General features: G+C 40.5%; 1 protein-coding gene and 2 long non-coding RNA genes across 3 annotated transcripts in view; 2 read left to right on the plus strand and 1 right to left on the minus strand.

The window, feature by feature from the left end:
• Positions 1 to 23,471, minus strand: part of LOC113098921 (NACHT, LRR and PYD domains-containing protein 5-like) — a 258,050-nt gene that overhangs the window by 164,146 nt on the left and 70,433 nt on the right. The gene's annotated exons all lie outside the window — the stretch shown is intronic.
• LOC113098933 (uncharacterized) lies at positions 477 to 7,378 on the plus strand. The gene is made up of 3 exons (XR_003289233.1): positions 477 to 783; positions 6,106 to 6,279; positions 7,324 to 7,378. It is a non-coding gene; the product is annotated as an uncharacterized LOC113098933 (long non-coding RNA).
• Positions 13,406 to 15,183, plus strand: LOC113098930 (uncharacterized). The gene is made up of 2 exons (XR_003289230.1): positions 13,406 to 13,472; positions 14,744 to 15,183. It is a non-coding gene; the product is annotated as an uncharacterized LOC113098930 (long non-coding RNA).

A 23,471-nucleotide genomic window follows, 5' to 3' on the forward strand; every position in this document is an offset into this window, starting at 1 on the left:
TTTTGATCTTTAATAAAAATAACTATCACTTTCCCTCATAAAAACATCTATTCTTTCGTCTGATGATGTGAAGGCGGGAAAATCTCAGTCACATGAGATCACAGCAATAGCAAACAATTATCCAGCTTTTCATTAAAAAATAATTCCTGATCTGCAGTAAAAAAAAATACAAAAATAAAATAAAACACCTTTTCACTCAGACATGCATCACAAAATGTACTTGTTGACTGTAAACTACAATCTTAAAATGTGTTGAAGAAAATTTGTATTTTCTTGATTTGTTACATTTGAACTCTATTTTTAATGTTTTAATGTTATTGTAAAGAGCTTCTATAGTTGATCTTTAATTTTAATTACATAACAAATCACTAACCATTTTTTTTTGTCTGATAGTAGATTCTTCAGACTTGAAATGTAATTAGTATCCTCAAATCCTGTTTTGTTTTTGGTTTAGTTTATGGCTGTATGATTATATATTTACTTTTATTGTTTTCGGGTTTTAGCAACATTTTGTTTATTGTACTGTATGGTATTTACTCATGATTCATTTAACTCACACACATGAACATAACGTTTCTGATTCATTGTGTTTTCTCTTTCTGTCTTCAGTCTGTGTGATTGCAGCATTACAGAGAAACAGTTTATCATCCTGGCTTCAGCTCTGAAATCAAACCCATCTCACCTGAGAGAACTGAAGCTGAGCTGGAATAAACTAGGAGACTCTGGAGTGAAAAACCTCCGTGATCTACTGATGGACACACAGTTCAAGCTGGAGAAACTACAGTTAGTATCATTATACTCTACAGTAGTTATAGTGAGATTAAAGATTACCGTTAACTTTCATAAAGCCTCCATGAAATTAAAGTTAAGTTAAAGTTAAGTTTAATTAATCAATTTTTATATTTTTTTATGGAATATTGCAGTGCCTAAGTTATTTATCTGTGTGCATAATGTATTTCTAATCCTGATCTTTCATCTAAATAACTTTCCTTCTCCCTCACAACTGTCATCAATCCATCCGCTTTCCACCAGAGCTCCCCCTCCTATTATATTGACTCACACTACACAGACTGTTATGTGTCACCCCGGACTACATTTCCCATGATCCATTGCACTGATTAACCATAATTTAACCACTCTCCCTCACACACACACACACACACACACACACACACATATACAGGTGCTGGTCATATAATTAGAATATCATCAAAAAGTTGATTTATTTCACTAATTCGATTCAAAAATTGAAACTTCTATATTATATTCATTCATTACACACAGACTGATATATTTCAAATGTTTATTGATTTTAATTTTGATTATTATAACTGACAATTAAGGAAAATCCCAAATTCAGTATCTCAGAAAACTAGAATATTGTGAAAAGGTTCAATATTGAAGACACCTGGTGCAACACTCTAATCAGTTTATTAACTCAAAACACCTGCAAAGCCTTTAAATGGTCTCTCAGTCTAGTTATGTAGGTTACACAATCTTGGGGAAGACTGCTGACTTGACAGATGTCCAAAAGACGACCATTGACACCTTGCACAAGGACGGCAAGACACAAAAGGTCATTGCAAAAGAGGCTGGGTTTCAGCTGTCGCATTCCTTGTGTCAAGACACTCTTGAACAACAGACAGCATCAGAAGCATCTCGCATCAAAGAGGACTGGACTGCTGCTGAGTGGACCAAAGTTATGTTCTCTGATGAAAGTAATGTTGCATTTCCTTTGGATATCAGGGTCCCAGAGTCTGGAGGAAGAGAGGAGAGGCACACAATCCACGTTGCTTGAGATCCAGTGTAAAATTTCCACAGTCAGTGATGGTTTGCGGTGCCATGTCATCCGCTGGTTTTGGTCCTTCCTGCTGCTGACCAACTTTATGGAGATCTAGATTTAATTTTCCAACAGGACTTGGCACCTGCACACAGTACCAAAGCTACCAGTACCTGGTTTAAGAGGGCAATGAAGTGGGTGCCCTGGCTCAGGTGTTCTGGTCCCTGGCCGAGGGCATGTGCTATAACGATGCGGCCCTTAAGGACCATCTTAATGACGGGCTGGATGATCCAGTGTCTCAGGAGGAGATGGCGCAGTTAGAGACACTGGAATTCTGGGAATTCGTGTGCTACCTGCAGCATCGGTGTCGGTGGGATGCCCCAGCCACTCCTGTCTCTTCCGACGGGGTGGTCGTCAGCCAGCACCACTGCACAGGATGGCTACCAGCCAAGCGCCACAGCACAAGATGGCCGCTAACCCAGCGCCAATGCCCACATTGGCCACCGGTCCAGCGCCACAGCCCAAGATGGCCGTCAGCCTAGTGCCACCGCACAAGATGGCCGCTAACCCAGCGGCAATGCCCAAATTGGCCACCGGTCCAGCGCCACAGCACAAGATGGCCGCTAACCCAGCGGCAATGCCCAAATTGGCCACTGGTCCAGCGCCACAGCACAAGATGGCCGCTAACTCAGAGCCAATGCCCAAATTGGCCACCGGTCCAGTGCCACAGTACAAGATGGTCGCCAGCCCAGCACCATAGCACAAGATGGCCGCCTGTCCAGAGTCATGGCCCAAGATGGCTGCTTGCTCAGCGCCGCTGCACAGGAAGAGAGTCACAGCTGACCCTCTGGTGTCGAGTCAGGTTCCAGTGAACTCTACAGAGTCGAGTCAGGTTCCAGTTGACCCTCCAGAGTCGAGTCAGGTTCCAGCTGACCCTCCAGAGTCGAGTCAGGTTCCAGTGAACTCTCTAGAGTCGAGTCAGGTTTCAGTGAACTCTCTAGAGTCGAGTCAGGTTCCAGTTGACCATCCAGAGTCGAGTCAGGTGCCAGTTGACCCTCTGGAGTCGAGTCAGGTTCCAGTTGACCCCGGAGTCGAGTCAGGTTCCGGTGGACTCTCCGGAGTCGAGTCAGGTTCCGGTGGACTCTCCGGAGTCGAGTCAGGTTCCGGGGGACTCTCCGGAGTCGAATCAGGTTCCGGTGGACTCTCAGGAGTCGAATCAGGTTCCGGTGGACTCTCAGGAGTCGAATCAGGTTCCGGTGGACTCTCCGGAGTCAAGGCTAGTCACCACTGACCTTCCTGAGTCAGGGCTAGTCACCGCTGACCCTCCAGAGTCAGGTCAAGTCACCGTTGACCTTTCAGATTCAGGTCAAGTCACTGGTGATCTTCAAGGACTGAGTCAAATCACTGGTGATCTTCAAGGACAGAGTCAAGTCACGGGTGATCTTCTAGGACTGAGTCAAGTCACTGGTGATCTTCAGGAACAAAGGCAAGTCACCATTGATCTTCATGAGCAAATACAAGTCACCAATGGTCCTCATGTACAAGTGCAAGTCACCGATGGTCTTCATGAACAAATGCCAGTCACCAATAATCTTCGCCAGCAGAGTCAGGCCAGCACCGATCTTCTGGAGTCCAGTAAAGACACCAGGGGATTACCAGAGTTTCGTAGTCCCGTTGGTCCAGCCGCACGGAGGTCTGCTCCACCTTGGGGGGCTCTCGTCCTGACCACATGGCTGTGGTGGTCTTCTGCTTCAACCTGGGGGGCTCTCGTCCTGACCACATGTTTGTGGTGGTCTTCTCCTCCGCCCTGGTGGACTCCGGCCTCGACCACAAGGATGTGGTGGTCTTCTGCTCTGCCCTGGGGGGCTTCCGCTCTGACCACACAGTTGTGGTGGTCTTCCGCTCTGCCCTGGAGGGCTCTGGCTTTGACCACATGGCTGTGGTGGTCTTCTGCTCCGCCCTGGGGGGCTTCTGTCCTGACCTCACAGTTGTGGTGGTCTTCTGCTCTGCCCTGGGGGGCTTCTGTCCTGACCTCACAGTTGTGGTGGTCTTCTGCTCTGCCCTGGGGGGCTTCCGTCCTAACCACATGGTGGTGGTGGTCTTCTGCTCCGCCCTGGGGGGCTTCCGCCCTGACCACACGGCTGTGGTGGTCTTCTGCTCCGCCCTGGTGGGCGCCACATGATGTCCTTCATGGACTTCTGTTTTGTGTTCTTGGTTTCTGTTATGTTTCTGTCTGTTCCCCTCAGTTAGTCTGGCCCTCTGTCCCTCCCCCTCAGCCTCCACCTGTCCGCCTCCCTCCTGGTCTCTGTGTTGTGTCTTGTCGTGGAGCGTCTGGGAGCCGCTCCGTAGAGGGGGGGTATTGTCACAGTGTCTGGGTTGTGTTCCCTGGGGTTCCACTAGATGTCCTCCTTTCTCATGGTGTCTGTCACCATATCACTTCCTGTTCCCTTATTTGGTCACCTTCCTCCTTGTTGTGTAATTGATTGTTCCCCACCTGTCTCCTGTTCCCTCATTATCCTTCTGTGTATTTATACCCGGTCTGTCTGAGTCTGTGTTACGGAGTCCTTGTTTAATGTTGAAAGTAATTAATGTCTGTCAATTCTTGCCTTGCCTTGCCTTGTGTTCATGTCTTGTTTATGTTGTTTGGATCTTCTGGTTTTGACCCTGCCTGGATTGTTTACCCGTTTGGATTACCCTTAATAAATGACTTACCTGCTATTGGTTCCCTCTCCCGTGTTTCCTGTAACACCGTTCGTGACACTATCAGAGCAACCTGGGCACTCATAACACCTGAGCAGAGCCACAGACTGATCGACTCCATGCCACGCCGCATTGCTGCAGTAATTCAGGCAAAAGGACCCCCAACTAAGTATTGATTGCTGTACATGCTCATACTTTTCATTTTCATACTTTTCAGTTGACCAAGATTTCTAAAAATCCTTTCTTTTTATAGGTCTTAAGTTATATTCTAATTTTCAGAGATACTGAATTTGGGATTTTCCTTAGTTGTCAGTTATAATAATCAAAATTAAAATAAATAAACATTTGAAATTTATCAGTCTGTGTGTAATGAATGAATATAATATACAAGTTTCACTTTTTGAATGGAATTAGTGAAATAAATCAACTTTTTGATGATATTCTAATTATATGACCAGCACCTGTATTTACACACATACACACACACGAGTCCGGTGAGAGAGATCAAAGTCAATAGTTGTGAAACTCCAGGGCTGTCAATACTGCTTTATTCACTTAAACATCAGATTAAATGATTATTTTCTCTTTAATTCAGATGATGACAATGTATTTTCTTATGAGTCTGCTATGTTAGCAAAGTAAGTTATACTTTTTTTCAGCCTGGTTCTCTTATGAAAACCTGGAGATTTGGTTTGCTTCTGACCCATCAAATATAACAATAATAATAATAAAAGAATTAATTGTGATGATATTATTGCATTTATTCAGTTGTTTATTTTTAAATAATAAACTAAATAATAAAGTGTGATAATACTTTTTTATTTTATAATAAAAAGGAAGTATTAAATACAAATACAATTATTTTATAGTAAACTTAAAAATAAAATGCTATTATTATAATTAGTAATAGTAGTATTTTACCTTAATTATTATTTGTAATTATTATTATTATTATTATTTCAGACTTAAAATCAGCAAGCTTTTATTTTGGTGGGTTGCCCGCAAGTTAGTCTATGCGCTTCTGGGTTTAGCTTAAAGAGCGTCAGTGAATGAAAAGTCACAGTTTCGCATTGTGCTTTGAAAATGTTAGCTTTCAGCTTGAATAGACAATTTATACAGTACATTTTGTCGATCTAAAATGGTTAATGTACATTAACAACTGTCAACCATGTCCGTCTGCAAACATGTGCTCTGAACTAATTTACAGCACATTTCAGCACATGCGCACCTGCAGACCGCTTATGTGCAGCCCTGCCTATATTCTGTCTGTTTTTCTTTTTATTTATTTTACAATTAACAATTAAAAAATTGCATCTAATACTAGTTTGCTGTATTTATTTTTGTTTTGTTTTCTTTTTATTTATTATACATAATAAATACATTTAAAAAAAAAGAATATTTATTCTTTTTTATTTATGATTTTTATTGCTTCCATTGTCCTCATTTGTAAGTTACTTTGGATAAGTGTCTGCTGAATGACTAAATGTAATGTAAATGTAAGGTTTTGGCATTTTTTTGTTTTTATTATTATTATTGCACTGTATGGTGTTTACTCATGATTCATTTAACTCACACACATGAACAAAACGTGTCTGATTCATTGTGTTTTCTCTTTCTTTCTTCAGTCTGTGTGATTGCAGTATTACAAAGAAACAGTGTATCATCCTGACTTCAGCTTTGAAATCAAACCCATCACACCTGAGAGAACTGAATCTGAGCTGGAATAAACTAGGAGTCTCTGGAGTGAAAAACCTCAGTGATCTACTGATGGACACACAGTTCAAGCTGGAGAAACTAGAGTTAGTATCATTATAGTCTACAGATGTTACAGTGAGATGAAATATTACTGTTTACTTTCAGGAAAAGGAAAGAAAAGGAAGTGATATGTGGCTAAGTATAGTGTCCCATACTTTGAATTAGTGCTCTGCATTTAACCCATCCAAGTGCACACACATTATTGAACACACACACACCGTGAGCACACACCTGTGGCACCCGGGGAACAGTTGGGGTTCAGTTTTTGCTCAAGGGTCTCATCTCAGTCGTGGTATTGAAGGTAGAAGAGAGCAATGGATATTCACTCTCTCCACCTACAATCCCTGCTGCACCTGAGACTCAAACCTGCGACCTTCAGGTTACAAGTCAAATCTCTAACCATTAGTCCACGACTGCCCCCAATAAAACAAAAACAGAAGAAAAAAGATTAACAAGTAGTTTAAGATATAAGATCAACTATAGAGCTACTTATAATCATATTAAAAAGACATGAAATTAAAGTTGACAGTTATTATTTTTTATGGAATATTGCAGTTCTTAAATGATTAATCTGTCCACATAATGTATTTCTAATAGATGTGTCCTCCTGATCTTTCATTTGAATAACTTACTTTCTCCCTCACAGCATCATCTCTTCTCTGATGATGTAGCAGGAAAATCTGTCAATCACCGGAGATCACAGAAATAACAAATGACAGCAAATCAATTCATTAATGGACCAAATTAAATCCTACCATAATTGCCAAAAAAGAAAAAAAAGAAAAGAAAAAAGTGGTTACTTATGATCCTTTTAAAATGTCTTTAAGTAAATTGTAGTTCAGAATCAGAATTTTCTTGATTTCTCGCATTTAAACTCAGTTTTCACGTTGAATGTTATTTTTATGTAGTTCTGTAGTTGATCCTATATTTTAATCTAATTTGTTAATCTTTGTCTTCTGTTTACGGTCATATAATAAGGTTTTTGGCAATGTTTTAATTATTGCACTGTATGGTGTTAAAACATGATAAATTACTCACACTTGAACATAACGTGTCTGTTTCAGTGTCTTTTCTCTTTCTGTCTTCAGTCTGTGTGGATGCAGTATTACAGAGAAACAGTGTATCATCCTGACTTCAGCTCTGAAATCAAACCCATCACACCTAAGAGAACTGGACCTGAGCTGGAATGAACTGCTAGGAGACTCTGGAGTGAAAAACCTCAGTGATCTACTGATGGACACACAGTTCAAGCTGGAGAAACTAGAGTTAGTATCATTATACTCTATAGCAGTTACAGTGAGATTAAAGATTATGGTTTGCTTTCAGGAAAAGGTGGCCAAGTATAGTGTTCCACAGTCTGAATTTGTGCTCTGCATTTAACCCATCCAAGTGCTCACACACACCATGAACACAAACCTGCGGCACCCGGGGAACAGTTTGGATTCAGTTTTTGCTCAATGGTCTCATCTCAGTCGTGGTATTGGAGGTAGAAGAGAGCAATGGATATTCACTCTCTCCACCTACAATCCCTGCTGCACCTGAGACTCAAACCTGCGACCTTCAGGTTACAAGACAAATCTCTAACCATTAGTCCATGACTGCCCCCAATAAAACAAAAACAGAAGAAAAAAGATTAACAAAGTAGATTAAGATATAGGATCAACTATAAAACTACTTAAAAATCTTATTAAAAAGTCACCATGAAATTAAAATTGACAGTTATTATTTTAATTGAATATTGCAGTGTTTAAATGATTAATCTGTGCACATACTGTATTTCTAATAGATGCGTCCTCCTGATCTTTTATCTGAATAACTTTCCTTCACCCTCACAACATCATCTCTTTTCTCCTCTGATGATGGAGCATGAAAATCAGTCAACCACCGGAGATCACAGGATTAACAAATCACAGCAAACCAATTCATTAATGGAAATGCACTCAGACATAGTGTACAATAAAGAATGACAAATGCAAAAAAAAGTGTTTAATGATGATAAAATACTCTTAAAATGTCTTTAGGTAAATTGTAATTCAGAAACGTCTAGGTTATGTATGTAACCATCGTTCCCTGAAGTAGGGAACGGAGACGTTAAGTCAGAAAAAGACTGACCAACCCTCTACGGACACCTTGGCAATTGAATCGTCATTGGCTAGTAAATATTTTAGTTTACTCACCAGACTGATTGATTGATATATATATATATATATATATATATATATATATATATAGCGAGTGAAAACCTCAATGCTCCGAATTTCCAAAAATCCGCTCATAGCTCCAGACAAAATCACATTGTTATGCTCACATACTCTGTCTCGCACACTTCAATGCACCCCTTACCAGTCACCCCCCAATTTTTGGCATGGAGACAGAAATGACATAAAAAACGTTTCTGCTCATGATTCTTTCTGACTAGATACATAATCGACGTTTGTTCACAAAGCTGACACTTCAAAGTTTACTGTTCAGGAATCAGAATCGCTCAGACTGTTATGATAATAGAGATATATATATATATAAGCTCAAACATAAAAACAAAAATAAAAATATTAAAAACATATTTTTTAAATGTATTTTAAAAATTGTTGATGTAGGATATGAGTTTAGCAACACAGTGTAGCTAAAGCCACAAGTCTACCAAAGGTTCATATGAAAATTTCATAATCTAATCTGTAAAACTGTGAATTTTATGAAATATTTTCTAAGGCCATGTCATGTGTATTTTTAGAGAAGACTAATCAGATTGATATATGGCACTTGTCATCTCTGTAAGATCTCACGTGTGTGCTTTGTATGTGTTTTTGGCTTTGAAAACTCCCCCATTAATGGTTCTATTGTTTTCAGCAAACAAGTCTTTCACACCTCCACCAGGTATGACACATTATCCGCATTATTATTTTATCATTATTCTTTTGATTTTATTCCACCTTTATTAGCCTTTGTTGTGGTTATTTCAAGCTTTACAATCCACTAATTTAGCCCTTATTTATCAAAAGTCTTACTATAAAATTACAACAAAACATTTTCTTATGACCTTACATGAATTATTGTGACAGAAATGCATTATGAAGAAGAAATGCACCCGCTATTAGTAACATTATAGCTAACGTTAGCATCAAGCTACATCAGACATTTTATGAAATTATTAGTACACTTTTACTCAAAACTCACTTTAAACCCCGATCGAGTGTTTGTAATAACTTTTGCGATCGCGGGTGGAATTTGGTCGTTTACTATTGTAAAAATATAGCCTTTTACATCGCTGCACAAGTTAGCATTCCAGATGTACATTTTAATTTTTTTTTATATAAAAACTCACCAGATCTCAAGAAAATCTCATACCAAGCTTTACTATCGTAATCGCGGGTTTATTCGGATATTTCGTGTGTACAGAGGTGTATCAGTGTTGTTTTGGTCAGATAACTACCAGGAAGTGTACAGAAAGCATGTGACATGATGCGGCGGTGTCCGGTTATGACACTCTCTTTCAAATGATGCACAGTTTGTCCAGATCAAGTAAGAGAGTGATGTTTCACGTGCTGTGAAAGTGAAACAATAATAAACTGAGGCCGTCGGCGATGCTTTCAAGCAAAGGGGTTAAATGGAACATATAGCCTACAGTACATTCGCTTCGAACTGGAATCATGGTGGAATATCCTGTGATGTCCACTTCACAGAGCACTTACGTTTAAATAGAACAAATGTCTGAAGCCATAAGAGAAACATACTAAAATGTGCAGAGCGGGGGGGCACGGCAACTGGAATTGAGAACCGCTGCTTTACTTAAGCTATTACATGGAGCAAAGATGAAAACAAAATGCCATCAAATAATTTCTATAATATATATAATATATTTTTAATATATATAATTAATATAATTAATTAATTAATATGTTCTTTGAATAATTCCCTTAGCACTCTTTTACAACCTCCAAGCTTTTCTGCCCTGTTTTGACTCAAAAAGAAACTACTCTGCTGTTTGCACCTGTGACTGTTACTGAAAACTGTGCTTTATACTGGACAGTATTTATTTATAGCCAATTGTTCAAATTGCAGTAATCTAATACGGTTTTAATGAAAATAAAAAGATGAAATAGTAATACTAACCGTTGGGAATTTTACCATGATTTATCGTAAAACTGGTAAAAGTTACATCCCTACAGCTGGGTCCGATCAGACTCCCTCATGTCTGGTTTAGCCATAAGGGGTGCTCCTGGACAACCAAAGTAAACCAAAGACATTACCTGACCCAAGGAGCCACAGTAACCTTTGTTGCCTGGAGAGCGAGGTTGGTAGCAGTGCACACCTCCTGCAAAACCTCTGGGTCAGCACTGCCCCCGTGCAGCTCTTTGAGTGGCCATGGTGTGCAGGGCAGAAGTGGCCTGACTTGCAGCTATGTAAGCCTTGGCCACAGATGTGGATGAGAATTTACATGGCCTAATGGTTAGAGAGTCGGACTCGCAATCGAAAGGTTGTGAGTTCGAGTCTCGGTCCAGCAGGAATTGTGGGTGGGGGGAGTGCATGTACAGTTCTCTCTCCACCTTCAATACCACGACTTAGGTGCCCTTGAGCAAGGCATCAAACCCCCAACTGCTCCCCGGGCGCCGCAGCATAAATGATGCCCACTGCTCCGGGTGTGTGTTCACAGTGTGTGTGTGTGTGTTCACTGCTCTGTGTGTGTGCACTTCGGATGGGTTAAAAGCAGAGCACTAATTCAGAGTATGGGTCGCCATACTTGGCTGTATGTCACTTGGGACAACCAATTATCACAATTGCATCGCAGCAGATACAACACTAGGGGAATCCCAGCGTACCCCTTGGCCGCTCCGCCATCGAGGGCAGTGAAGACGGAGGAAGCACCAGAATGGTTTCGGCAGTTTAAGGTGCCTTTCATGAACTGGTCACTTCCTGGTGCACCTCCGGGAAGAAACGAACCATTGGGGGGTGCTGGCAATCAGCACGAGCAGCCCACAAGAACCAATCGTCCAGCCTGTTTGACTTTTATTAATTTTTATTTCATGCATGATTCGTATTTCATGTATGATTCGTATGAATATGTTAACTAAATGCAAAGTGTGAATTCTAGGAGACTTTCTGTGTCGTGATGATCACTCACAAGGAGTTGCTAAATGAACAGCTGCTGCACGCAGTTTTTTTGTTTCAACAGAGAATCAGTCGTGGTATTGGTTGAAATCCCCAAACTGTTTACTTAAATATTAGAATAATAAATGACATCAGAATAAAAGTAATGACTGGTAATCTAAAATACTTTTCAGATGTAACTCTAATCTGATTACCCCCTATTTAAAATGTAATTATAACAAAATACATTTACTCTGTATAAATACGTAACGCCGTTACATGTATTTCGTTACTCCCCAGCCCTCCCCTTAGATCACCCTGGCCACCAGCCGAAGTAGCCCTCTTATGAGAAGAGGAGCTAGAATGGGGTGTGGCAGATGGGACTCTACATTTTAAGGTAATCAAGTCTCGATCTTAATGCCGAGATGGTCATGTCCCCGCAATGAGAACATGAGTCAGTGGGGAACACATGGGCAGAATGACATCTTTAAAAAGATGCGACACAACCCGAAACTCTTTTAGAAGCTCTTTCAGAGGTGCTGAAGAGAGCTGAAGGCAGGAAGCTCTTGACGAATCGCTGAATTGCACCATCACAACAACACCAGCTGACTTGTTTTGTAAGCACTCTGGTGAAACCAGCAGAATATGTGCTCGGCTCCGAAGCGAAAGCTTGAATGCAAGTTAACCTTATATACCCGCACAGTGGGGTGGAGCTGGCGATTCTAATCCCACAGACCAAGATACACTGTGTACCACTGGCCCGTTTTGTTACTACTCGAAGGTGATTGGGCTCTCGGGCGGGACCCCATTCGTCAGTCTCTTTCTGACGTAACGTCGAATGTGACCGACTGAAAGGGAACATAATTTTCTTGATTTCTCACATTTAAACAAAATTTTCATGTTCATGTTTCAAGTAGTTCTGTAGTTGATCATATCTTAATCTACTTTGTTCATCTTTATTTTCTTCTGTTTTTGTTTATGGTCATATTATAAGCTTTTTGGCAATGTTTTATTTATTGCACTGAATGGTCTTGACACATGATGAATTACTCACACATGAACATAACGTTTCTGATTCATTGTGTTTTCTCTTTCTGTCTTCAGTCTGTGTGAATGCAGTATTACAGAGAAACAGTGTCTCACCCTGACTTCAGCTCTGAAATCAAACCCATCACACCTGAGAGAACTGGACCTCAGAGGGAATCAAATAAAAAACACAGGAGTGAATTACTTATGTGATGTACTGAAGGATTCACTCTGTAAATTGGAGAAATTGAGGTCAGTAACATTCACATACAAGAATCAAAATGATGAAAATCACTTTGTTTAATTTATCAAACAAAATCAATAGATCCAACACAATTCAGAACACAAAATACACTAAAATTAAGTGTCAACCCTTGCACACGTTCACAATGCAGAACGATTACACACACAAACATAATATATATTACCCATTAATACATAATAATTATGATTATCATAATTTACACATTAAAATACATAATATAATATCATATAATATCTTGCATACCCTCCATCACTTAAAAAAAAAAAAAAAAATCACACACAGTCTAAAGAGATGACACCAGCAAATCCACAATGGAGGAAAACACACACACGCCATGTTATCCCCATTAATCAAAATTAGGAATGTGGGTCTTTTATAAAGTGAATTTTACATAAAAAGCTCTTTTTGAATAAAAACCTACTTAAAATGTTTTTTTATTTTTTATTTTAATTAATAAAAAAAGTGGAGTAAAAAAATTAATAAACTGAGTAAAATTACATTTGTTTAAAACAATCATATGTTATTACAAAATGACCCTTTGTTACTTGTGGTCTCTGGAGACCCCAAACAGCACGAGTGTCCTCCCCAAACGAACAGCACATAAGAGTTAAACAAAACACTTTATACTTAATATCTCATGATGAATGTGTTCACATTATATTTGTGAAAGATTCTTCACCTCTGTTTGTCTCTTTCTAGTCTTTATGACTGTGGCATTACAGATGTTTCTTCTTTAACTCGGTGTCTGACAAACACAAACGCTCTGCAGTTTCTAAAAGAGCTTGATCTGAGAGAGAATATGATTGAAGACTCAAAGCAGAAGCTCATTGATGTGCTACGAGACTCAAACTGTAAGCTGAGGTGAGTAAACTTCACTTTGTGATATTAAAGAGATTCATTTACCTCTGATGTGTGAACAAGTATATACTGTCAAATATTTGTGAAAAGCTTATCAAATTATCTTCAAGGTTTATTCCAAAGGCTTTGTGTCAGAATTAAATGTAAAGTTGATAAAAAATGTTGAACACAAAGGAGGAAAGAGAAGAAAAGCACACGATCACATCTTTATACAGCAACAGCTGCTTTATTAAAGACATCAAGTTTGTAGGAAAACGCTGGTAAAATCAAAGCAGATTCAGCTTCAGCTCACAGTCGTCCAGCATCATATGATCAATTTCTCTGTCTCTTGTGTGTTTTTGCTTTGACAAGCTACACATCACATTACTTTACACTTACTTTATGTAAGAGATAATGTACCTCCAGCTGCTTGTTATCACAGAATAAACCCGACAGGGTGATCAGGTCCTCCTGAAGAGACTTATTCTGTGATAACATCCGGCTGCATCTGCATTATCACACTTATTATATCCTTTCTTGACACATAAGTGAAGAATTAGACACAATTTAGATTCAGCTAGACACTTCTGGTCAGTTAGTAACAACTTTAACCACAAGACACTCTGAACAATGTCTCCTCAAGTCTACTATTAACAGGAATCTCCTGCGGTTTGGTTTGAGGGAAAATCCAGTCTGTAACTGAGGTACAAGCTAATAGCAGTTGTGTTTGAATGAAACGAGTGAGAGCACGGTGCTGTGATACGAGAGAAGTCAAAGAAACGCCAGACTCAAATACCGTATGATTGTGTGTTATTCTGCTGCTAATGACACACACCTAATGAATAACACACCTCCGAATGTCACGACTGACCAATCAGAATCCAGTATTCCAGCTAGCTGTGCAATATTTTCAGTTATTTACTGAGACGGATACAAACATGTTTAAACTACAGGACAAACAGCTTTAACTAGTGCAACATTTAACTGAAAGACTTTTGTTTTAAGACAAAATCACATTTGTATTTGTTCCTTGTCATTTATTATATTTGGTGTATACTGTGTTTCTCTTTATATTGACTCAATAGAGACACAAACAGAATGGAATTCATGTTCTAAATGTATTATATTTAAAACACAAATACTGTTTATAAATACATATTTAGAATCAGATATAGTCATTAATTAATCTGTTTACAGGATTTTAATGCAACTTTTTACTGTGATTGAAATACAGTAATTAATTTGTACTTTTCAATTCCATTTAACTTTATTTTCTCTTCTTTTCAATCTTACAGTGTGGGTGGAGGTCCATCACCAAAAGCTGATAAATGCTGTATCTCATAAAGTGAAGTGGTCTTGAGAGGAGCAGTAAACATCAGCTGAAGATCCACAGAAGAGCTTCATTACTGTGTCTATGAGGAGAAATAAATGTGTGATAAATGTGTGAATGTGATCCATACAGGTGAAGAGACTCAGACTTTACAATCAAATAATGCAGCATGTGTGTTAGAAACATGATATTGAATGATTCATGTTGCTTTAGTATTCAAGCAGATGATCACTGTGTTTAATGTAAAGCTGGAACAGAGGAGGAAGATGCTCAGATGAGTCTGTCTGGCTCTTCAGTTTAATAATATTTCTATTAAACTCATTCATAATGATTCAAATGTTTCAATGTGATTGACAAGTGCAGCACTTAAATGTATCAAAAGATATAAAGCAAATCTACAATGTGTTTCTATAAATTGTTATTCTATTTAATTTTATATTAAGTTAGCTATGTGCCTGTCTGTTGCTAACAATCACAAATCCTCTCATTACAACAAACAGCAGAAACACATTGTAAATAAAAGCTGCATTGTGCAGTTTTGACAGATGAATTGATTAAAACGGGAGTTTTCACACACTGAGTTTGTGCTGAACTGACTGACAGCTTCAGTGTTTAGAAATGCTGTTTGTGTCATTTTATTCACTATTTGAAGAAAAGTTTGTTTTTATGAGACTTTGTCTTTTTTGCTACAGAAGTATAAAAAAGATAATATTGTGCTTCTCTTCATTTTCATGTCATTCTCAACAGTACAAGCAGCACTTTTAAAATAAATTGATTAAAACAGTTTATTAAAAATAATAGTTCTGTGTGTAATATTTTCTCTAATCATTTATTTAAACAGCTTGGTGTTGTCCATTTTCTTTTTCTTGGATGCAATGTTGATGTTTACAAAATCCTCTTAAATGATCTAATGTTCAGGAAAACACATTTAACGTGGCGTTTGATTTTTAAATAACTTCTCTCACTCCTTTTTTTATTATTTGAAATAAATATCACACAAACAATAAATAAATATTTTTTAGACATTGGTTTGAGACGGTCAGCTGTTGAATAATGGTTTTTGAGTATTAATGAGCTATGTCTTATTTCAGCTGTAGAATATTATATTATGAACTCTGTCTCTGTCCAAATACTTTCTCTGCTCAGAAATCAGGGCTCTTTGGTGAAAGTCCAAATATCTGTTTTTAGATCAATTTGATTTAGTTAATGAAAAGAGCAGGAATAAATCTGTTAGATCTCCCTTTGTTAATATTTTGTCTTCTCAGATGTTTTATGGTAAATATGTTTATCTTTATTTTGTAATTAAATGTCACCATTTCTAAGTGTTATGTTAAATTGCAGTCTAATTTTAAATATGTCATAAGTTTTACTTCATTCAAATGAATATAATTTTTCTAAAATAAAAAAATATGTATTATATTGATTTACTTTTGTTAGGAAAATATTATATTAATTAGACTAAATGGAGTCTCATAACTGTAAATTAGACATTAAAAACCTTTCTATTATAAAATACTAATTATTGTTTGGGTGTAAAAATGATTATTAATAATATATAATTATTTAAAAACATACTAATATTCTTCATACTTCAAATGAAAGTTGTTTAAATAGGAGTCGTAAATTCTCTATAAAATTCAGTAAAGAGATTTCCAAATCAAAAGGATTACAATATTTGTTGTTGCCGTTTGTACTGCGTTTGAGCTCCGTCACTATTTAAAAAGCATGGTTGCTGCTAACCGCGCTTACATTGCTAATTCTCTATTCACGCATATCACCATTGCTTTACTCACTATTATTTGCTTTAATGGCGGATGAATGTCTACCTTTGATTGCAGGTGAGGACATGTTGAATGCAGCTCGAGCTGGAGGCCTCCGGAGCAGCTGTTCCGCGTGCGCAGAGTTTAACTCTAAAAATGCGGTTCTGAAACTCACGACTGTATGCGCGCTTAAAGACAGGTAGACGCGATGAAGACGTACAAAAACACTGTGACTCACAAGACAAATAACAAGAAAACACAGTTCTTTCGGGACAGAGAGAAGCCGCTGCGTGTGGACGCGCCGCCATCCTAATAATATTCCTAATAATAATTTCCACTGTTATGCTGATGATACTCAACTACATATATCAACGAGACCAGATGAAACTTTTACATTATCTAAGCTAACAGAGTGTGTTAAAAATGTAAAAGATTGGATAACCAATCATTTTCTGCTATTACATTTGGATAAGACAGAGATATTATTCATTGGACCAAAAAAAAAAAAAAAGTAGGCTACACAGAATCTAGACTACAATTTGCAACTAGACGGATGTACTGTTACTTCCTGTCAAAAATCTAGGTGTTATATTAGACAGCAACTTGTCTTTTGAAAATCATATTTCCCATGTTACAAAAACTGCATTCTTCCATCTTAGAAACATTGCCAAGCTACGAAACGTGTTATCTGTTTCTGATGCAGAAAAGCTAGTTCTTGCATTCATGACCTCTAGACTGGACTATTGTAATGCACTTCTAGGTGGTTGTCCTGCTTCGTCAATAAACAATCTACAGGTAGTCCAAAATATAGCAGCTAGAGTCCTTACCAGGTCAAGAAAATATGATCATATTACCCCAATTTTACAGTCTCTGCACTAGCTACCTATTAAGTTCCGTATCAGTTACAAATGATCATTACTTACCTATAAGGCCCTAAATGGTTTAGCTCCTGCGTACCTTACTAGACTTCTACCACGCTACAACCCATCACGCACCCTAAGGTCACAAAACGCTGGACTTTTGGTAGTTCCTAGGATAGCAAAGTCCACTAAAGGAGGTAGAGCTTTCTCACATTTGGCTCCCAAACTCTGGAATAGCTTTCCTGATAATGTTCAGGGTTCAGACACACTCTCTCTGTTTAAATCTAGACTAAAAACACATCTCTTTCGCCAAGCATTTGAATAATGCATCTCATAATTTGTGACTGCAGTTGTATCTGATCAAATGCGCATTCTTATTCTATAGCTTGGGTTAAACTAATTAATTAAAAATTTTAGGAACAGCAGCTAAGCAAATTATGTCTCTATTTGTTTCTCTGCTTTGCCGGTAACTAGGATTTACACAAGTTCCAGTCTGGATCCATAACACCTGAGAAGAGATGAGAGAGATTGTATAATTTTTTTTCTGAAAATTCCTGTCATTTGCACATAAACTGATCACCACTTATAAGCTACTACTAAATATTGTAGAAACTTAATTTTCTGTATGGTTGTTTTGCAGTGATTTGTATCGTAAAAAGCACTATACAAATAAACTTGAATTGAATTGAATATTAGTTTTGATGTACTCTGCTTGACTGAAACCTGGCTAAAACCAAATGATTATTTTGGTCTAAATGAGTCTTCTCCACCAAAATACTGTTATAAGCATGAGCCCCGTCAGACTGGTCGTGGAGGAGGTGTTGTAACAATATATAGTGATAATCTCAGTGTTACACAGAAAAAAGAATACAGGTTGAACTCATTTGAAATACTTCTGCTTAATGTTACACTGTCAGATATGAAAAATAAATCTATATTGTGTCTCTTGCTCTGAGAATGAGATGAGACAAGATTTTAAAACTTTTTTAAAATAAATCCTCAATGATGAAATATTTGAAGGAAAATTTGTCTTTTATTTAACTGAAAGGAACAAGATGCAAAAAAAAAAAAAGAAAATTGGTATAAACAACATGTAAACACTGCAAAAGGTTTTGCCACAAACTCAACTGACAGGGAAGTAATTGCACAAAATTATAAAGTATACATAAAAATAAATAATAAACAACACAACTAATATACCTTTAAAGTAGCGGTCAGTCAAGTTTATTATTTAGTAAACTGATTTCCACTTTAATTTTTCTCAACTCCTTTTTTATAGTATATACATTTTCACATAAATTTATTAAAAGTTTAACAAAAAAAAAGAAAAAAATACATGTTTAGACCCTTATGAAATGTTTTATTTTTTCTCACCATATTATTATATATTTTTTTTATTATTGTTACCATATTCTGTGTTTTAGCATGTCTAACTATTTGAATGCATAACACTTAATATATTCATTCTATTTTTTTCTTAAAGTAGCCTTATGTTTTTTTTTCCTCAGAAATTCTGTGTTGTGTATTTAAATTTTTCTGGTTATCAAATGAAGGCATAAAACATTAATTTAATCATTTATCATTTAATTATTGAAAATTAAGCTTTATTTTTTGACAAACAAAGGGGATTTATGTCACAGGTCGGAGCGGACCACAGGTGTTGCGAGTCACGCCCCTTCCCTATTTCCACCTCGAGGAGGTCCCAAGAGCACCCCAATGACCAGACACACGAGAGAAGTTAGGTATAATTTAAAACAACTTTATTTAAATTATTTAAAAAGATAATTTAGGGAAGGAGAAAGGGGAATCTAAAATTAACTTCTCGTCTCTTGGCAGGAGGAGACTGGGCCTGAGGAAGCTGGAGGTCGTTAGGTAGGTGACCACAAGGTGAGGGGGCAAGGGGCTCTTTTCGTCCTTTCACAGGACTCCCACCAATCTCCTGACTGGTCCTAAGTCCTTCCTGTCGGCTTGATTTCCCGTGGCGCCCTTCTCTCCTCTTCAGCGTCTGGACAGCTCCTCTACTCCAATTGACCTCCTAGGTAAGTACGAGGTAACAGTCCCTGAGGGCACAGGTAAGTAACAGGGGTAAGTTTATAGCAAGGTAACCGACTCTTCCTCTGGACTTACGGAGCGTATTCAAGGTCACTGGCTGTTAGCTCGTGCAGACGGGTAAGTATTCAACAAAGTGACTGTATCTTCACGCTGGGCTTACAGAGCGTATTTAGGGTCAGTAGCCTTTAGCTCGTGCAGACGGGTAAGTGTTCAACAAATAACTGTATCTTCACGCTGGGCCTACAGGGCGTATGCAAGGTCAATAGCTTTTAGCTCGTGCAGACAGGTAAGTGTTCAACAAATAACTGTATCTTCACGCTGAGCCTACAGGGCGTATTCAAGGTCAATAACTTTTAGCTTTCCCCACAATATCCGCACCATACCTTGTCTTGCATTCACACTTCACCTCCTTCGGGCTGGGTACGGGGAACAGAGTTATAGGCGGGCGTAGGTGGGATAGGTGGGCACCGCCATGGCAGCCTACGTCCTCTCCAACAGGAGCTTCTCTCGGCCTGGAGGGCGAGTACAGACAACAGGGACACGGCACAGCACTGCAAAACTTCGGTGTACACACGTCAAAGACAGACTCACCCACTTCACTACACACACTTCAGTGATTTTTAAGGTCAGTACTCCACGCCCGGTCGGATTTCGTCCTAGAGGAGTTTACAGTCGCTGGCACGGTAAGTGCTCCAAACTTTGCGGTGTAGCCACAGCCAAATAACATCCGTTCACCCCCACGTTACTTCAGCTCACCCACTCGTTACGTCCTCCACGGTGGGGCCGCTCAACAAGCTGTTAATCACTCCAGCAGATATTAGTTATCCATATCCAAGTACGACAATGACATGTAAACAATCCAATGTACTCACAGTCTTCGTGATACTGATCTTCTCCCGCTCTCTTTCTCATCCAGATATGAACAATGATATAAGCATTCCAATGTACTCACAGTCGTCGTAATACTGATCCTCTTCCGCTCTCTTTCTCATCCAGATATGAACAATGATATAAGTAATCCAATGTACTCACAGTCGTCGCAACACTGATCCTCTTCCGCTCTCTTCCTCTCCCCAGCTTCTTACAGATGCCCGGAAGTATTATCGTTGTTCCACAATGACACTATTTCCCTGCGGGACCTTCATGCAACAGACACGGGTGAGTATGACTTCTTTCCACAAATCTTCCCTTTGGCAAACCTGTTCTAGTAGCCGTATTTAAATCCTCCAATTCGCTTAGCGACTCCACAATTGCTCTCATCCGCTTCGCCCTACTCCAGCGCCCAGAACACTCCGTCTCACTCGTGGCGTTCCTTAGGAAGCAAAACAACACTCCTTCCGGTATCTCCAATGCTCTCTTTATACTCCCTTCCGCGCCCAAACTGCCCCATCTGCAATCGCCACGTCATTGAACACACCTGCTGAAGATTTCCCTTGATTGGGTCTGATTCCCCCTGGGTCTGGGATAATTTGGGCATGGTCGAATCATATTCCGATGGACTGTACGCTCTGGTCCCGCCTTCCCCTCGGGCCGGATGGTATAGACTGGTTGACCCGGCCGCTGCTGTACCACTACCACGAAGGGAGCAGCTTCCCATCGGTCACTCAACTTGCCTTTGCCCTGTCGCCGGTTATCCCGCACCAGGACTCGTTCTCCAGGGAGTAGAGGGGCTTCTCTGGCAGTGCGATCGTATATCCTCTTACTTTTGTCTGCAGCCGCCTGTATCCGCTTCGTCACTTGCCCATATGCAAACTGCAGGTGTTGATGGTGACGGTCCACCCACGCCGTCAAGCTCACCTCTTCTCCCCTCGTCGGTGCCCCCAGCATCAGATCCACTGGCAGCCTCACATGCCTGCCAAACATGAGGAAAGTCGGGGCATACCCCGTAGTACTGTGCACACTGTTATTATATGCCTGGGTCAAAGCAGGTAAAGCACTCACCCAATCTCCTTGTCGCTCCTGGTCCAGAGTACCCAGTAGACCCAACAGAGTCTGATTGAACCTTTCGCACCCCCCACTCCCTTGGGGGTGGTAGGATGTAGTATGGGTCTTGGTGCATCCATATAATTTGCACAGCTCCTTCACCACTCGTGACTCGAAGTTGGGCCCTTGGTCGGAGTGTAGAAACTCCGGGCACCCAAATGGCTGAAATACAGTCCTCCACAGTGCCATCGCGGTGGTGTTTGCGGTTTGATCCAGTGTGGGGATAGCCCATGAGTATTTGGTAAAGAGGTCTGTGACTACGAGAATATTTTGATACTGATCCGCGGGCCTGCCCAGGGTCAGGAAGTCCATAGCCACGATGTGCAAGGGGGCTCTAGCCTTTATCGGAACCAACGGGGCCTTAGGCTCTCTCCGTGCCTTGTACAACATACAACGGGGACATGCTTGAATAAAGGCACTCACCGAAGTCTCCAGACCAGGCCAACAGAAATGTCTGCGTAGCAGAGACACAGTCTTCTCCTGTCCCTGGTGCCCCAACTGGTTGTGGTATGCCACGAGCAGTGCCTGTACCTGGTCTTCAGGTACTACGACCTGGCAGATCTCGTCGCCCATCCCAGGATCATGGATGACCCTGCACAGTACTCCATCACGTAACCGTAGTTTTTCCCATTGTCCCAACAACTTGCGGCCCGTTCCACCCTGGGCTTGCCTCTCTGCTGGTGTCGGTTCTTGGCCCTGCTCTAGCCAGCGGCTTACGGCCCTCACCTGTTCATCACCTTGCTGCCGCTCTCTCCAGCGGTCGGGGTCCCAGCCCCAGCTCAACGGCGCCGCCTCCTGTTGGCTCCCTGGTGCCTCAACAACACCCACCATGTAACCATCGTCTTGTACGGGGCCCGTCTCTGTTGCCTCTTCCTCTCGGTTCCGTTCCTCCGGGAGCCGGGACAAGACGTCTGCGTTCACGTGCTCCCTTCCGGGTCGATACTGGAGCTGGTAATCGTAATTCGCGAGTTGGGCCACCCATCGTTGCTCTACAGCTCCCAACTTCGCCGTCTGTAAATGAACAAGGGGATTGTTGTCAGTAATTACTTGTACCTTCGCTCCCCACAGGTAGTCTTTGAACTTTTCACTCAAGGCCCACTTCAAGGCCAACAGCTCAAGTTTAAATGAGCTATAGTTCGCATCGTTCCGCTCCGCGGGATGGAGGCTCCTGCTGGCGTAGGCGATCACTCGCTCTGCTCCCTCTTGTCGCTGGGCCAATACTGCTCCCAAGCCCAGATTACTGGCATCTGTATACAAGATAAAAGGTAGGTTAAAATCTGCATAAGCCAGTATCGGTGCCTGCAATAACTCCTGTTTGAGTTGTTGGAAGGCTGCTTCACACTCGGGGTCCCACGTGATGGATGGGGACCCCCGGCCTCGGGGCCGTCCTGTCCCTGCCAGCAGTTGGTTAAGGGGCCTCGCGATTTTGGAGAATCCTTTGATGAAGCGGCGATAGTATCCTACGAACCCTAGGAAGGACCTGACCTGTCTCACCGTCTTCGGAGCACTCCACTCCCGTACCGCTGCTACCTTCTCGGGGTCCACTGCCACACCTGCAGCGCTCACACAATGACCCAAGAACTTTACTTCTCTCCGCAGCAGGTGGCATTTGTCAGGCTGCAGCTTCAGGCCGTATCGTTCCATGGCCTGGAATACCTCCTCGAGGTGTTGTAGATGGGACTCGAAGTCAGGGGAGTAAACTATAACATCGTCGAGGTATACCAACGTTGACTCCATCAGCCGGCCTCCCAGGCACCTCTGCATGAGCCGCTGGAACGTGGCGGGAGCGTTGCAAAGCCCGAAGGGCATCCGATCCCACTCGAATAGGCCGAACGGGGTGGTGAACGCAGTCTTCTCCCGGTCTGTCTCTTCTACTCGCACCTGCCAATAGCCACATGCCAAATCCAGGGTTGAATACCAGGCAGATCGGGTTAAACTGGCCAACGAGTCTTCAATTCGGGGCAAGGGAAAGGCATCCTTCTTCGTGACTTGGTTTAGCTTACGATAATCTACGCAGAACCTCCAAGCTCCGTTCTTC

This window comes from Carassius auratus, unplaced genomic scaffold (assembly GCF_003368295.1).
Source record: "Carassius auratus strain Wakin unplaced genomic scaffold, ASM336829v1 scaf_tig00216741, whole genome shotgun sequence".
In the NCBI taxonomy this organism is placed as follows: domain Eukaryota; kingdom Metazoa; phylum Chordata; class Actinopteri; order Cypriniformes; family Cyprinidae; genus Carassius; species Carassius auratus.